Consider the following 17,468-nt stretch of genomic DNA (forward strand, 5'->3'; position numbering starts at 1 on the left):
TTAAAAATTAAATATGTGAAGAAATGTGATTCCATTTGCGTCGCATTTTCTCGGTCCCAATTAACGACGTAAATCGGGGTATAAGTGTACGTAATTTTAATGTAACAAGAACTTTTTGCCAAAATCCGACTTTATTCAACAATGTAGTCTCCATCAAGAGTTATACAATCATTCTAGCGGTGCTCTAACTTTTCCATACCTCTCTTGTAGAATAATTCATCTTAAGCCTTAAAATATGCAACAGTTTCGGTGATTACTTTTTCATCGAAACCAAATTTCTTTCATTGGAGCATTTTTTAAGGTCTGCGGACAATTAGTAATCGCAAAGATCCAAATCCAGTAAATACGTTGAATATGAAAGCAATTTGAAGTATTGCATGTTTAATTTAGCCATGGTAACCAACTACTTGTGACACGGCACATTGTCTCAGTTAAAGAGAACTTTTTGTTCTTCATAAAAGGTGTTTTTTGGGATTTCCTTCTGGAAACACACCAGTTGGGCCATGTACCACTGTCAATAGTCACACATTTTCCAAGGTAGTACAAAACCTTTGTTCATCCAAGGATGAACAAAATTGTACGCACATTCCAAAATACAGATGTCAAAACCTTGTCAGCTGTCGGTTGCAAATTAAACAGCCTTAGACGAAATTTACCGGTTACTGTCCACTTAGCTGACTGCTGATTCGAACTTGTAATAAAGTGGTGAATCTAAATTGCGCCCTTTATTACATATCGGTGCTAAAACATATTCGAAAGTATTTCTTTAGCTAGATAGAACAAGCTATACACATTCATATGGCAAATCCACAATCTAACAAAAAAGGTGATCGTCCTGCTTTGGGAAGAAATAAAAGTAGCCAATAATTATATATGCTAAAAAATTAGATATACTCTTTAGCCAAAAATATAAAAGCTTCAGAAAGGAAGTCAAGAAATAAACATTTTCTATGAAAAAGCAAAGATCTGGTTAGGTTAAGATATTGCACTATAAAAATGTTTAAGCTAATCTGACGGATATCACAAACATAAATATTTTATGAAAAATTAATTTTGTCATTGCAAAAGTCAACTATAAAAAAACAATTTTTAATGGCGTTTTTAATGAGCTATTTGGACAAAAAACAACGATAAACAATACAAAATGCCATCTAAAATTAAAATATCATTAATATTAATAAAATCAAAAATATTATTAATTAATAACAATAAAATTAATATTTAGAAAAAGAAAGTAACCAGACAATGTTTATTTTAGGATTAACTAAATTGAATCGTAAAGGAAATTATCTTAAAAATATAAATACCACATAAAGCAAGCATTCCATTTAAAAACTAGTTCATTATATTCTTTCGTTAGATGCAGGATGTTAGTTTTCGAACCATATAACTCACTACGACATTTGTATTTCATGACAAACTTTGACACCCCTATGAAACAGATAAGAAGATTTAGCAGTCCACATAAACTATACACAAGTACATGTGTAATTAGTATTTCGAAATGAATGACATGTCCGTCTAACTGTCCGCCTCACCAACATTATCTGTTAACTTAATCGTTAGCTAACAGCACTAATTGAGCATTCCCTAGTATCTTATTTAAAATCCACGCAGATTTAATTTGAATTTAATCGAATATAGCTTAACTTTATCAGTAAGACTTTCAATAAAACAACTATTAAAAATAATCATATCTTTTACTAATTCAATTGCATTAAATCGAAATTCGTTAAGTAAACACCGAAGCTAACTATTCCTTAGATTAAATTAAATATTTTCTTTATTTACTATTATATATAACAGTTGAAATTTATTTTAATCAATATGAAAATATAAAGCAGTATAAGATTTACTGCTACTATTAGTTGCAATCCTTTGGTAGTATCCATAGTTTATGTTCCGGCAGTTAACCAAAAAAAAAAGATATCCAAATGTTTATTTTATTTGGATATTTTTTCTTAATGTAATATATTTTCAAGGTATAAATTTATCAGAGCATTATCATTTAAATGCGTAAGATTGCATATAAATAGTTATAATCTTCATTAATTGAATTACGAGACCCATAAATTGGACTTTGGAAATTATTAGGACCAGTGTCATAAGAAAAAGCCCGCGAGGCTTCACTACTTTGCTCAACAATATCAATATCAGCATAAATATCATGAGCCAGTTAAAGCTTCGTACAAATCCAACAATATATTAACAATATGCTGAACTACTTACTCTAAAAAACGATTTGAAACTTGATCTATATGAACAACAAAATCACCACACATTCTTAGTCAGGCACTAGGATGTGTAGGTCCAATCCTAGTAGAGTTACTAAGTAACATTGACTTGAACAAATAAAAAACAAACTAAAATGAAGAAGATAAAATAATGATTTTATATAAAGTTCAATTTAATTAAATTTAATTTAAAACTTCTTCACAAATAACTACACTTTCGTTGTGCACATATAACAAATTCTTTTATAGACAAATTTAAGAAAGTTTACACTATGTTCAGACAGCCAAATTTCCTTAATTTCGTATAAATGAAATTAAGTTAATTTCGTACTGCCCCAAATTAAGGAAATCATATTTTTTTGTTTACAAATCGAATGTTAATAATTACATGTTTCAAACACATTTTGTATCTGAGAAATTTTAAAATTTGATTATTATAACTATAAAGGATGGCATTCAGTAGTTTTATTAGCTTAAGTGGTTTTTAGGTGTGTGAATTTTTCATTCTATTATAAATTAATAAAAGTTACAGTTTTTTTCTTTATACTCAAATTTAAAAATGTACACTCAAATAAATTTTAATGTAGTCCAAAGTCAACATTATCAAGTAAAATTTGTATTTTTTTAAAGAAATAAAAGTAATATTCAAAAAAATAATTGGAGTTGTTTTTGTTTTTTTTTTTGTTTTTTTTTTTTGATCTTATTAACTCTCGTGACTAAATATCAGTCCATTAATTATTTTTTACTTACTTACTTCCTATTTTATATTAAGCACTTTCACGAATTTTATTTAGCATGCTAAGTTTGTTGCTAAATTGCTTAATTATCAAAGTGATTGATTGCTAAATAAAGACATTGTGATTGCACATTTTACATGCAAGCTATTTACAAAAACATAGAAATTTGACTGTTTTTTCTATATTGTTGAATTTAATGCAGTAATACTAAGAATTTTTTTTGTGCCAATCTATTTGTATTCTTCACAAATACACGCACACTAAACTAAAAAGTCAAAATGTAAATAAATGAAAAGCTTGTGTCATACATTTTACAAGCAATATATTTTATATATTGTATATACATATATATATTTATACATATATTTTAAAAGTTATAACTTAAGAATTTATAAAAAAAAACCATTAATGTTTGTAATATTTTTTTCTAGCAAACATAATATTTGTTCAAAAAAAAATTTATCTAGAATTTTTCTTTAAATACTAAAGAAATAATTGATTTAATTATAAGAAATAAATACAAATATATACTACAAGCTTACCGCATTTTGTTGTGTTGAATAATTGCAATTAATTCACTTCACTCATTATTGACGTTAGCAACTGATCAGCTTTTAAGTCTTCAGAATAATTTTACTTAATTTTGCGTATAACGGCCAATAAAATAACTGTTTCCAGAAGTAAAAACTTGCAGGGTTGCATTTTTATAGACAACAAAAAATATTTCAAAACATAAAGTTTTAAAAAATGAGGATTTTTTTGAAATAGCAATATGTTTGTAAATAATAATTTATATAATTGCGACATACGATTAAAAAAATCTAAAATAAATTTAAGACAACGAAAAAATATTTTACAAACAAATAATAAATATTTTGTTAAAAATTAAAAAAGAATGAAATTAGTCACAAGAAGCATAACAGCAACCTTTGCAGTAAATTAAATCATGTGTATGATTTGTTTTTGTTATTCGCTTTATATAGCAAAAACTTACATTATTGAAGGAATTATGAATGAAAAAAGAATTAGTTTAGGCCTTTTTGAGTACCTTAGTAAAAAATGGAAATAACGAAATCCAGTTTTAGAAAAACAGATTATAAACAAAGTACAAATACACTTTAAATAATAAAATGTATTACAGATTTTCCTATTTTCACTGCCAGACTTTTAAATTCTTGTTACTGTATATTTTATATTTTTTATATAAAATTCGAAATGAAGTTTATTGTAGTAAAAATGTTGGGATAGTGTTATACTATGTGTAAAAAAAGGGAACCTCCTATACGCAAACAAGATGGCTCCTGGGCTCGTAGCGATAAAGAAAAAGAAACTACTCTCGCACTACACTTGCAAAATGTTTTTCAGCCAAATGGCCAAATCAATGACTTCCTGCCTAACATATCTCAGTTGATGTAGAAAATCCTCCAATAATAGAGCTTTCGGTATTGAAAGAAGTTATAACTAACATTAATCTAAAAAAAGCATCTGAAAAATACCAAATAATTGGAAAATGATTAAAAACTTGTCGGACAAAGCGATCGTCATTACCCATCATTTTTAACAGCATTTTATCTCTTGGGTACTTTCAGATGCATTGGAAAAGCTTGTTGATAAAAATGATCCCGAAGCCTGGAAAAAATTCTTCAGTTGATACATCATATTGACCAATAAGTCTATTGCTGCAAATCTCAAAAATTTTCGAAAAACTTTTAACAAAAAAAAATCTTGATTTCCTCACCGATAGAAAACTTTATTTCGGACCATCAATTTGGAACAATTCATCACAAAATGCATGGAACAATTGAATAGGTTCGTAGAATCGAAAATTAGCTTTATATTCAACACAATATTGTACGGCAGTTTTTCTTAGTGCAGCACAGGCATTTGATAAAGTGTGGCTTGAAGAACTTTTATTTGAAATAACGCGCTTGCTTTCGAAAAACATTCATAAAATTTCTAAAATCCTACGTGACTCACCGAAAATATAAGGTTATACATAAATCTTTTACTTCGCAAGAGTACGATATCTACGCTGAAATTCCTCAGGATAGTGTCCTTTCTATGCGTATTCTAATATATATTCTATTTTACAATACCCAAACAATTTGCTGACGACACAGTACCGACCATGACCGCACTATAACATCACAAAATTAATCCAGTCATCTTGGTGTGATTGAAGAGTGGCTTGCTAAATGGAGAAACAAAGTGAATGAAATTAAATGCGTTCAAGTAACGTTTACTCGAAGGAGAGAAACATGCGCTGTAGTTAAAACCAATAATGTCAACATAGCTCAATAACATTCTGTGAAATATCTAGGAATTCATCTATATAGAAGACTCATTTGGACAAGTCATATTAAAGCCAAAAAATGCCAATTAAAAATTAATTATAAGGAATTCTCAATCTCGATAACAAATTGTTAATTTACAAGTCAACATTAAAGCCAATTTGGACCTATTGTATAGAACTGTGGTCAGTAGCGATGCGTCAGCTTTTTGGCAAGGTCTTCACAGTTTAATCAAAACTGAATTCCAACTATAACGTATTCTCCCTACTCCTGACTTTTGTCCTATCCACAAGCAAATCGCGTACAAGACCAACAAAACAATTCATTTAAATGTTCGCAGGCTGTGATCCACTGGTTTTTATGGTAAATAGCTGTTGCAGAACGGCGACTTACCACAGATTTCGACATTTTTACATCAGGTACCAAATTCTTCATATCTGGAGTTGGTCAATGCATTTTATGAATTAAAACCTTTTTTTCAGAAGATTCTTTAAAAAAAGATAATTGAATCAAATCTTTAATCACACATTTATCCATTTCTAAATATTATTTTTCACTTCAAATTTCTTTAATTTTTTTCTTTACTTTCGCCATTTGCTAGTATAAAATTGCAATAATGACTTTGTTTTAGGTTTATTTCCAACCACGGTTGCCGCTTGAAAATTTTTTTCTGTACCAAAATTGGTTTAAAAAGGTACCATTTCTGTAAAAAAAGGTCCAAAAGACCTTTTTGTTTTTTCGTTCTGTGTTTTTCATAGTGTTATAAATGAACAAAATATAAAATAGTGCAAAGTTGCATTTATAAAAAAAAATTAATTGGAAATATGCACAATAAAGTAGGGTCGTCAAAAATGTACCATTTTTTGAACATGAGTACCAAACAAAAAAAAAGTACCAATTTTGGTACTAAAGTACCATAAGTGGCAACCGTGTTTCCAACCTCTACATAAGAGTAAGAAACTCTAATGCATTCATTTACTCTTCTACTTTGTATTTACTATGCACGGTTCAGTTTTTTTACTGAACCATTTGCCTATATAAAACGGCAACCGTGACTTTGATTGTATATGCATGCTTTGTATGTGACCTTAGGGTTCAAATTGGTCGAGTGAACCTCTCGTCAAATGTAAAGCGATTTTAGCTCAGTCATTTGTTTTCTCTTTTGTATTTACTTTGCATAACATTGGAAGTTCACTTTTTTTATTGAACCGCTTGCACGCATTAATTTAAGAGTTATTAAGTAATTATTTTACGTAACATACATATTTTGCGGGGCTTGTTTTCTCTTTTATTTTTATATTTGTTTGTATGTTTGTGTTTATTCAATATTGAACAAAATCCCAATGTGAATGTAATTTCATTATTTCATTTATTGCATGCTTTGTAAGCAGCGCGGTGCAGTTTTAATTTTGAACCTTAGTATATTTTAAGAGGAATGTATTAAAATAAACCCAATATTTCATGTATCAATGAATATATTGTCAAATGGACTAATAATTTAAAGTATTTTAAAGAACTTGAGGACATTGCAACGAAATGAAACGAAATTGAAGAATTGCGCGTTGATATATTTAGGAAGCGTTACTCTGAATTTGAGAATGGTTTTAAATTTACAAACGCTAAATTTAAGGAGATATATCAAAAGATAACGCAAGGCGGTGATGCATAACTGCAATTCGTAGACATAAATTCATTCACTGAAGGTGTTTCTTTTAAAGTTCGACCTCCAAACCAGACCTGGCAAAATCTATTAAATCTATCATGTAGTGAAAAAAATTAGCTACATTAGCATTAGTTTTTGCTTTACATTGCTATAAACCATCACCTGTGTATTTCATGGACGAGATTGATGCAACGCTCGATTCCAACAATGTATCTATCATTGTGAATTACATTAAGGTAATTTTAAATATGATATATTTATAAACCTATGATATTTAAGGTTAATGTATGTACTATACAATGTAGAATATAAGTATATCACAAAGGCATGTACTCATATTTGGACGAGAGTTACTTACTTTAAACTCTGATTTACAAACGGTACAACTAATGCATATTAGTATATAAGTATATTTATTATTTATTTAAGTATATATAGGACTATTACTATACACCACTACATGACAGGATTTTATTGAATGTAAGTACCTTTGATGGTTTTATTTTCTTATATATTTATATTATAAAGAGCAACGAGTCCGTCACCAAAAGTAGGCATTTACATAGTTTGCGTTCAGGAATATCCATATTCATTTTTGAAAAGTGGTATATATTAGTCTCAGTCCCTTGAGAAACTTTAAATATGTTTTTATATATATTTATTTTATTTTAGTATAAACTTTTAAATGAACATCGACGAAATTAAAAATTTTGTTGGGTGAAGAAAACCTGTCCGTTCAAAAGAAAACAACTACAATATAGTAACATTTTACTATAAGTAGACGTTAATTTCGTAAAAATCTTAATTTCATCTTCATTTCAGCGATATTAAGTTGTTTTATTCCATATAAAATTCAGTTTTAAAGTTGTAACGACCTTTTCCGGCCCTTTCTATAGCTGGGGTATACTCAGCGAGTATACCAGGGTTCGTTATAAGAAATTTATAAATGTGAAATAATAGAGACACTTCTGTTTAAAGCAACGTTTATTATTTAACCAAAAAAATATAAATTAAGTTGTGGAAAGTAATAGACAGCGATGTTGAAAATGTTGTCAATGATGTGGAATGTTGTTAATGTTGTAACAATGTTGTAACGATGTTGTAAACGGTGTAGAATGTTGTATGATGTTGATGTCAGTGGTGCGCAAGTTGCTATCATTAGAATCGTTGAAATCTGTAACAGGAGAAATTCCAAATAGCTAAACCTAAAGAAACTCTAATAAAATATAAATCAATACTTTTGTCAGCAAAAACCCTTCAACCAAGGGTCCCTTCCTGCTATTACGTTGTCCCACACGTCTTCTGACTGTGTTTGTGACTCGTCGTCCGTTTCTCCATCAGCTATGGCCAAATGGAGAACTGGATGACTAGTTAAACTACCCAACGCCAGCATAAGCCAAGCAGCAGGTAACTCAACTGGTTAAACTACCCTACGCCAGCATAAGCCAAGCAGAAGGTAATTTAACCACCATCACTTCGCCCAAACCAGTCCATCCATTCACATGGTGATCGTCAGCAATGGCCAAACGAATCAACATATGCCTGGACCAACTAGTCCGAGCTCCCACTATCATCCCTAATAAAAGTGACTTACCTTGAAGTGAAAGGAATTCCAGATAGAAAGATTTGGCAATTTCGCTGCCCTTTTATTTGAAATTCCTTCCATTACATACAAAAACAATAATTATTTTCAAATAAACAAAGTCCCGTAAATTTGTCAAAACAAATTTCTTATTGTTGTAAGCATTGCAATCAAATTCAACAAAAATAACTGCATCACATAAAAAATGCGTGCACAATATTTTTCTTAAATTTGTTTATGCAGACAAACAAGTGAAATAGTTACAACAAATTTAACTAATTTTATTAGCGGCAAAAAACTAATCAAAACATATTTTATTTTACAGGGTCATTCGTTTATATAAAATGTTTGTCTCTAATATGAAATTTACAGGGTCATTTGTTTATAATAAAAATGGATGTTACTGTAGGAAAATTTTATTGAATTTAGAAACATGTTTTTACTAAGTGGATTTAAAACTCATATTTGACTATTCATTTGATTTGTGGGGTTAAATTTTAGAATAAAATTTGGGCCTTACAAAGTTAAAACGAAATTAAGGAAAATAACCTTCATTTCGTTGAAAAAAAGATTGAAATTAAGGGATATTTCAAATGCAACTATGCGTAAGATAAATTTTAAGCAAAAGATAAACTTGAGATAACGAAAAAGTGACATTTTTTTAAAATAAATGTCAATGTCAGTTAACTTTAATAGAACCGGGATTATTTTGAAAGTAGAGCAAATTTTTAAATTTGAGTATAAAAATGGAAATATAACTGTTATTAATTTAAAATAGGGTAAAAAATAATAATTCGCGCACCTGAAATCCACTAAATCTAATAAAATTACTGAATCCATTCTTCATAGTTCTAATAATCAAGTTTTAAAATTTCCCAGATCCAAATGGTGTTTTGAGCATCTAATTTTTAACATTCGATTTTAAACAAAAGAAAACATATGGTTTCCTTAATTTGGGGCAGTATTTAGAATTTCCCTCAATTAGAACGTAAATTATATCAACTCGCACACAGGCATATTTGGTAATACTGTAATGTATATATATGCATTTACTATTAATTTTTATAATACATTCAATATTCAGTAGATATTATTCATCTTATTCAATTTATTTTATTCATATATTTAAAATCGAGTTAAAGATTTTAGTAGAAACTACCCTGTTCCTTAAGGGTACTCTTAAATTTTGATGTTTCTAAATTAAATGACAAAAAATTTTAAAATTTACAGGAACGATCAATGGAACAACAATTATTTATAACATCGTCAAATCAAAATATATCCAAATTTTCGTATAAAATAATATATATTGAAAAGGAACAAATTAATAAGAAGTAAGAAATATGCGTAAAGCATCACTAATAATTTAATGCACTTAAAGGAAAAGAGGGGCATGTAAGAAAATCAACTGCACATTTGAAATATGTCTAAAGAATGTCTTGCACTTAATGTTATTAAATAAAGGTTTGAATCCCGTAGAACATTATTTGTGAAAATGTTTTTTTCCCTGATATATTGCTGTTAACTCACGATCGTAGGCGCTGTAATTTTTCTGAGGAGGCGTGAGTTTCTTCGAATAAAAACCGAGAGGTTGTACTTGGTTTTTTACAACGTGTTGCAAGACTGCACCGACTGCCTCGTCCGATACATTCGTGGTGAGTCTAAGTTTCGTATTTGGAGAAATATTTTAAATATTTAGAAACACGAAAACTTGCAAGAATCAATAATTTGAATATCTTTTGTCTTACGATATCTTATAGATGAAGAGCACTTCAATTAATATTTTGTAGTTATCATCTCACTAGATGTATAAGTAATAAAAAATAGAGAGGCTTTTCGAAAAGTAGTAAACTACAATAACAAAAATTCATTTCATATTTTAATTAATTAAATTTTGGCTTACCATACATCTGTTTCGAGTATTGCCAAATACCCATCATCAGTGGTCATGGAATTAATTTGTATTAAATTATTCCTAATTAATGTTTTTGAGACTAAGAACTCGTGCCCTGCCAAATTAGAATCTCAGAGTCAGCGCACCTTAACCAACTGACCCAAAGCCGTATTGACTTTAGTATATCAATACATTTATGTTGAGGTCGTATTAAAAATTAAGTTCAAAATAATTGTCATATTTTTACAAATTTCAATTAATGAATTTTTATTTTAATTTTTATATATAATATCTTACATACGAAAAACACAAACAAAATTTTAGCTAACAATCGAAAATTCTGATCAATAGCAAATCTTTCATTTGGCCTTTATAAAAACCGAAAAAAGCTGTCAGTCTTGCAAAAGACCGCTGCCAGAATACGAAAGCAGCGGTCGAAATCATCTTTAAGCTCTCTAAGTGTAGAGAGCTTAAAGATCTCTACACTTAGAGAGCTTAAAGATTGTTGTCAGAATTGCCCTGTAAATCTCTATTAGTGTTCAATCGTAATACAATACTGCCAGAACGCTAGTTTTCATTTTGAGCGGACATTATATAGTTGCAAGATGCACATAAACCAAACTTTGCCATAGAGGACAAATACCTCCTCTATTTTTGTTTATTTCTCTCTAGTAGACCACATTTTTTTAAAACCAATAGTTTTGTTGTGTAAAATTCCTACTCAAATTCGATAATGTCATATATTTTTATGCTGTGAGCCCTTATCAATCGCCTTTAAAGAGTCTCATTTATGACTTGCGCTTACAAAATATCACGAGTTATTTTACTATTTTCCTTAATGCAAATCACTTAAAAAGATCCAATAAAAACTTATTAAGCAAAAGTCTGGTACGAGACTTGAAAAATAACGACCTGCAAGTGTATTTGTGAAAACCATTTCACACATTTTTCCAATAATAATTTGTTTCCACACAATTTTGAAAATTCCTTAAGTACTTTTAAATCATTGAATTTTAAATGTTCAAGTAGTTTCACAAATACGAGAAAACACTGAACTGAGACCATTGATATTAACAAATAACATTGCCAATATTAGGCATTGCTTCAGGCAAATATAATTCAGGTCAACTCACTGTCTAGAGTTACATGTCTGACTAAAATAATATAAGACTACTAGAGAGTATTGCGGTAAGGATAAGAACGGTTTCTTAATCAAACCGATTTTTGAACTGTTACACATGTAATTTTACGCATCGACTACATTGAAAAAGGTCAAACTATCAAAAGCGAACGTTACGTAGCCCAATTTGTGCTTTTGAAGGAGAAAATTATAACACAAAGGCCCTTATAAAAAAAAAAGTCATCTTTTACCAAAACAACGCGCCGTGTCACAACTCGCTTGCTACTATTGCAAAACTGGACGAATTCCATTCCGAATTTACCTATGCCTATAGCGTATTTCTAACTGTTCGCAGATCTCAGGGAAAAATATTTGGTTCGTATAAATAACTTATTATCGTAGCTGAAGCATATTTTTAAGCTAAAGTTAAATCATTCTACGAAAGAGGTACCGAAATGTTAGAGTAGCGCTAGAATGATTGTATAACTCTTGAAGAACACTACTTTGATGAATAAAGCTGAATTTTCTCAAATAGATGTTTTAGTGGTTATGCAAAGGACTTAACAGGCCGATGTGTTAAATTCGCTGGAATCAAATATATGAACAATAAAAAACTTAAGATTTTTGAATTATTCTTTATATAACTCCGTATAGCTGTTAACAAAGGTATAAGTTAATTCCTATCAACCAATAAACGAAACAGCGTCTAGACTCAACATCCACTAAGAATTTTAATTATAAATAACGAATATTTTAATTAAATTCTAAATCAATAAAATTAATGAGAGATATATTAAAATGCATGATATAAAAATATGTACAGTATTGAGGATATTAACTACTCCAGTGTTGTGTCGGCAGGTGGAAACATGGGCGACACCTAAAAGTTTGCCCGTACAAATATCCAATAAAATTTAATTAAAACGACTTTTCAATGTAGTGTGGACTTGTACAATTATTAAATACTTCAGAAAACCACATAAAGCAGACATTTTAAACAACTTTAAAAACAATTCAATGCAGTTTGATATTTTTGCGCCAGTTAATTTACAGTTATGTCCGTCTGGTGGACTCGCACGGTATCGTTCGTTTCATTATTGGCGACGACAGTGTAATAAAATCACTTGTGCAGATTTTTATTGTCAGCACTTATAAACTTCCGGTTTATAAAATGTTGTGCGTGACACAATTTCCGCCATATCAAAATAAATACAAAATTAAAAAGAATTATCACCAACAACTCGCTTATGCTGCATAAAAAAACAGTTAAGCGAACACACGAGTACACATCATCACACAACACTGTGCAGATTGGAATTAAGAGGCGTTATATTTTAAACTTAAGTGGCAACATAACAATGCAATCTCATTATTGCCATATTTTCCCAAAATTTATATTATTATAAGTATTGCCACACATAAACAAAACTTTATGGAGCGGCTTTATTTCAATATTTTCGCATTATATAGCGATTTAATTGCACGGCGTTTGTGTCTCACCGCATGAGTTCGAGTTCATTTTGAATTGCATATGTTTTGTTTTGGTTCATTTACAGCACTTAATTTTGAAAACAGTTGTCGCAGCATTCGAAAACCACTTCCACGTAAGTATTTAATTAACTGTATTTGCAGATATTTAAAAATAAATTTTAATAGTTGGGTTTTGGTTAGTTTGTTAAAAAAAGATATATAATTCATTTCATATATTACATATCAAATGAACTTCTATTGGTGAAAACAATCGAAAACGAGATCCGGATTATAAAAACTAACTACCTATTAATGGTCTTTCACATAAAATTCAATATGGATAAAATATAAAGGGTTAATAAAAGTCATTATAAAATTAAATTTTTTTTTAATAGTTATCATTTCTTATACTATGTTCAGACACACCTTAATTTTGCAAAACTTTTAATTTCATCTTCATCTTGACTTATAACATAACACTGTGACTGTTATTATTTAAAAATAAAGTGAAAAATAAAAACACAAAAATCCTAAAATCCGTTAAAGCTAATAAAACTACTGAAACTAAGTCATCAGCATAACCACACAATTGCGTTGATTTGTTTATCGACATTCGATAAAGTGCTGTTTAAAACCATGTCTTGTCATAATACCCTCATGTAGTAAGACTCCATAACACTGATTTAAGTTAATTTTAAATAAATTTTATTTTATATAAATTTGTGTATTCTAATTTTTCCTACATACCTGAATTTATCAAAACTGTTTCATATTTACACTTACAAAACGTCGGGATCAGCTCTCTGAAATCTTTCCTGCTCAAGTTTGGAATGTTGAAACAATTGTTGCGTTTATGTGGAATTGTGGAAAATAATATAAACTTCATTTCAAGTACTTATTTAATTCACAACTCAACTCAACTCAAGTAACTCGCTTATCATAAACATGCATTTTAATATGCTTATCAGCATGCATATATCCGCTTTGCCATATCTGCGTGGAGTATCCTGCAAAGGACATTATCACATCATGACATTTCTTTACAGCGCATAAATGCTGAGTTACCACCCATTTTGTGTTGAAAAATGCACTGCCATTTTGTATTTTATTGCTGTTGTTGTACAACAACAGTTGCTGTTTGCATTGTTATTTGGATTTGTTGTTTGCTTGTCTATCTCCCCATCTCTCTGTCTGTCTGTCTGTCTGTGTGTCTGTGTGTCTGTTTGTCCGTCTGTCAGTCTATCTGTCCGTCTGCAAGATTGTAGTTGCTGAGTTACAATCATAGCTGAGATGTTTATTTGCACTCATCACAAATTCCGTTGCATCCGCTGCGCACATTTCGACATTTACTTTCCCTTTAGTTGTGGCAGACTTCCTTAAAAGAACATTTATTCACAATTTATTCATCTTTTTCATCATTTGCATTTAGTTATGCAAAATAATTTTAATGCTGCCATTTTTTCATGTCAAAGGAAAGCGAATAAAAAATATGCAAAAATGTAAATACATTAAGACTGAAAAGTTTTCGGAAATTCTCATTTAAAATTCGCGCGCTGTATATTTTTCGATATTTTAAGTTTATGTAGTTTGGCAGCACTGTCCTTAATTACTATGCCAAAAATGAGCTCGATCTGTCAGACAGTTCGTTTACGGCAGCTGTTGAAACCAGTTCACCTCAGTAGTGCGTTGCGAAATGTCTTCGACGGTCGTACGACCGTCCTGGAAGGCTTTGTACCACTCATAAACTTGAGTTTTCGATAAAACTGATTCCCCATAAGCCTTTTGTAGCATTCGCAACGATTCTGCACACGAAATTTCGTTCGAAACACAAAATTTGATGCAAACTCTTTGTTCAATATTTTTTTCCATTGTTTTTTTCGCAACGCCCTACTGAGGTGAACTGGTTTCAACAGCTGCCGTAAACGAACTGTCTGACAGATCGCGCTCATTTTTGGCATAGTAATTAAGGACAGTGCTGCCAAACTACATAAACTTAAAATATCGAAAAATATACAGCGCGCGAATTTTAAATGAGAATTTCCGAAAACTTTTCGGTCTTAATGTAAGAATGTAAATATTTTGAGACAAACTTCGCAGAACCACAAAAGCAGTTAAAAAAGCAGCTCCAAACAATATTTACTGGAATTATTTATTTAAAATTATATTCGAGTAAATTTTTATTTCCATAAATTTTAAAATATTTTATTTTTTAAATAAAATAAATGGAATCTGTTGTAAAAAATGTCCATAACAAAAGTTGTTAACAGTAATCAGCAGAAGTTAGTGCAAACTTTTAAATGGTGTTTAAAAATGTCACCAATTCTTAAAAAAGGACAAGAATTCATCAATCAATCAACTTTTTAAATTTAAATATTTTTCTATATACAAAGCTGGTTGCAGCTCACACAAAATGCAACAGAGTTTAATTTCTGATATATACAGACAGTAAATCTGCAATGGAAGTACTAAAAAATCGTAATATATGTAATAGCTGCGAACTTGTCTGCGATATCAGAAGCAACTGCATACGTTATACGTTATACTAACAATATTAAAATCATGTGGGCTCTTGAGCATACAGAAATCTAATGTAATGAACGAATAGATCCTGCTATTTCTGACGACAACCGTACTCTCCCTTGTTCTTATGCAATACATTTGAAAAAAAGAAATATATTATATCGAAAACAAAGATATAGAAAATGAAAAAGCATCAGACACGACTGGTAGCACAGATATACAGACGTTGTACGTTGAGTGTTGTCTGCGCATATAGAACAGTGACTGACGATGTAATACGTATCATTGCTGGAAAGCTGCAGAAGAGCTATGGCGCCTTTATGGCAGGTAAAGCATGACACCAAGACATATCAACAAATTGAGTTCTCCTGATGAAGGCAAAAGCGAATTTGCCGAAAGGAATGTACAAAAAATACGTTAAAATCCTAAAAAACAAAAACCGAAATTAAAATAATTTGTCAAACGCTCATATTCATTTAAAGATTGACAGCAAAGATGGAAACAGTCCTCTGTTGATAAATGATGGATCTATGCACGCAATGCCAATATTAAAATATGAGTGACAAAAAACATGGTGAAGTGGTCACCGATATAGAAGATGAAAAAGCAATGGAATGGTAAGGATACCATTGCTTTAAGTCAATCAATGTATTGACATTGAATTGGGTTAAAAACAAAATACCTACAATGATGCACCTGTCCACAATTTCAAATTTTTATTCGAGTACAAAACTAGCACTTTTGACCTTTGAAAATACCTTTTGAGTGACGATCAGCCATCAAACTGTCTATTTTGTAATAGTCCATCTTGAATAGATAATACACTCAACAATTGCTTTACTTTTAATTCTATTTGGAGGAATGTATTTTCAAAAATTATATATACAAGCCTATTAAAACAAATTACTATTGAAAACATACTGCTGACTCAAAAATATATTAAACCCTATAATTTAGTCAATAAAATAATAATAGTATCCGAGCTGAAAGCCTTAGAAGCTAGTGTCCATTTTCTCAATTTAGTTATAATATTTTATATTTTGTAATTAATTGCAATAAATAATATAAATAAATGTATGACGAAAAAGAAAAATTTAAATTTTTTATATATATTTTGTTCATATTATTTAAATTTTTTGGGTGACTACACGACTGTTTCCAATATTGTGAAATACTCATCAACAGTAGTCTTTGCAAATACTACAAATTTTAATTGAAGTAATTATGTCAGCGCTTGATCTAATCCTCCATGATCTTATTTAGGTATGGCCTTCAAGTTCTACAGTGAATTGTCTTGTATAGCCACAATAGGAAAAAAATGACTTGCTTGAAGTTGTAATTTTAACGTCAGGAACTAAAAAAAAGGGGAATGGGACATTCATAGTGTTTCATACCAAAAACTTTTACACAACAATGATTACTCAAAAAAATATTATTATATTATATTATTACTACTCAAAAATATTATTGCAAAAGACACCTGATGAAACTGAAAATGGCAACTGAAAGATCGAAGTCAGGAGTAACATCAAAAAGGTTTTCAAATTTTAAATCTCTTCACAGAGTATGTTCTTCAAGGATATATTCTCTATTTACATAAATGATTTTTTCTCAGTTTTTCAGTTGAGTGTACCGAATCGCATGGATATGCTAATACTATATATATATGTTTATATATATATATATATATACATGTATAGTCAAACTTCCATAACTTTTTGAAATCCAATTTTGCAAACAAAAGGTTCGACTTATGGAGACTTCGAGTAGAAAATTTTTTTATTTTTGAAAGAAACTAGAATTATATATTTCAAGATATTTATTTATTTACAATCAAATAAAGCACAGAAGTTATAGTGAATAAAATATTCAGAAATTAGGGTTTGGGACTTTAAAATTTTTCTTATTTTCAGTAAAAAGATATTTCAAATTATTCATACTCTTATAGTGATCATCA

Source organism: Teleopsis dalmanni, chromosome 1, assembly GCF_002237135.1.
Source record: "Teleopsis dalmanni isolate 2A chromosome 1, ASM223713v2, whole genome shotgun sequence".
Taxonomy (NCBI): domain Eukaryota; kingdom Metazoa; phylum Arthropoda; class Insecta; order Diptera; family Diopsidae; genus Teleopsis; species Teleopsis dalmanni.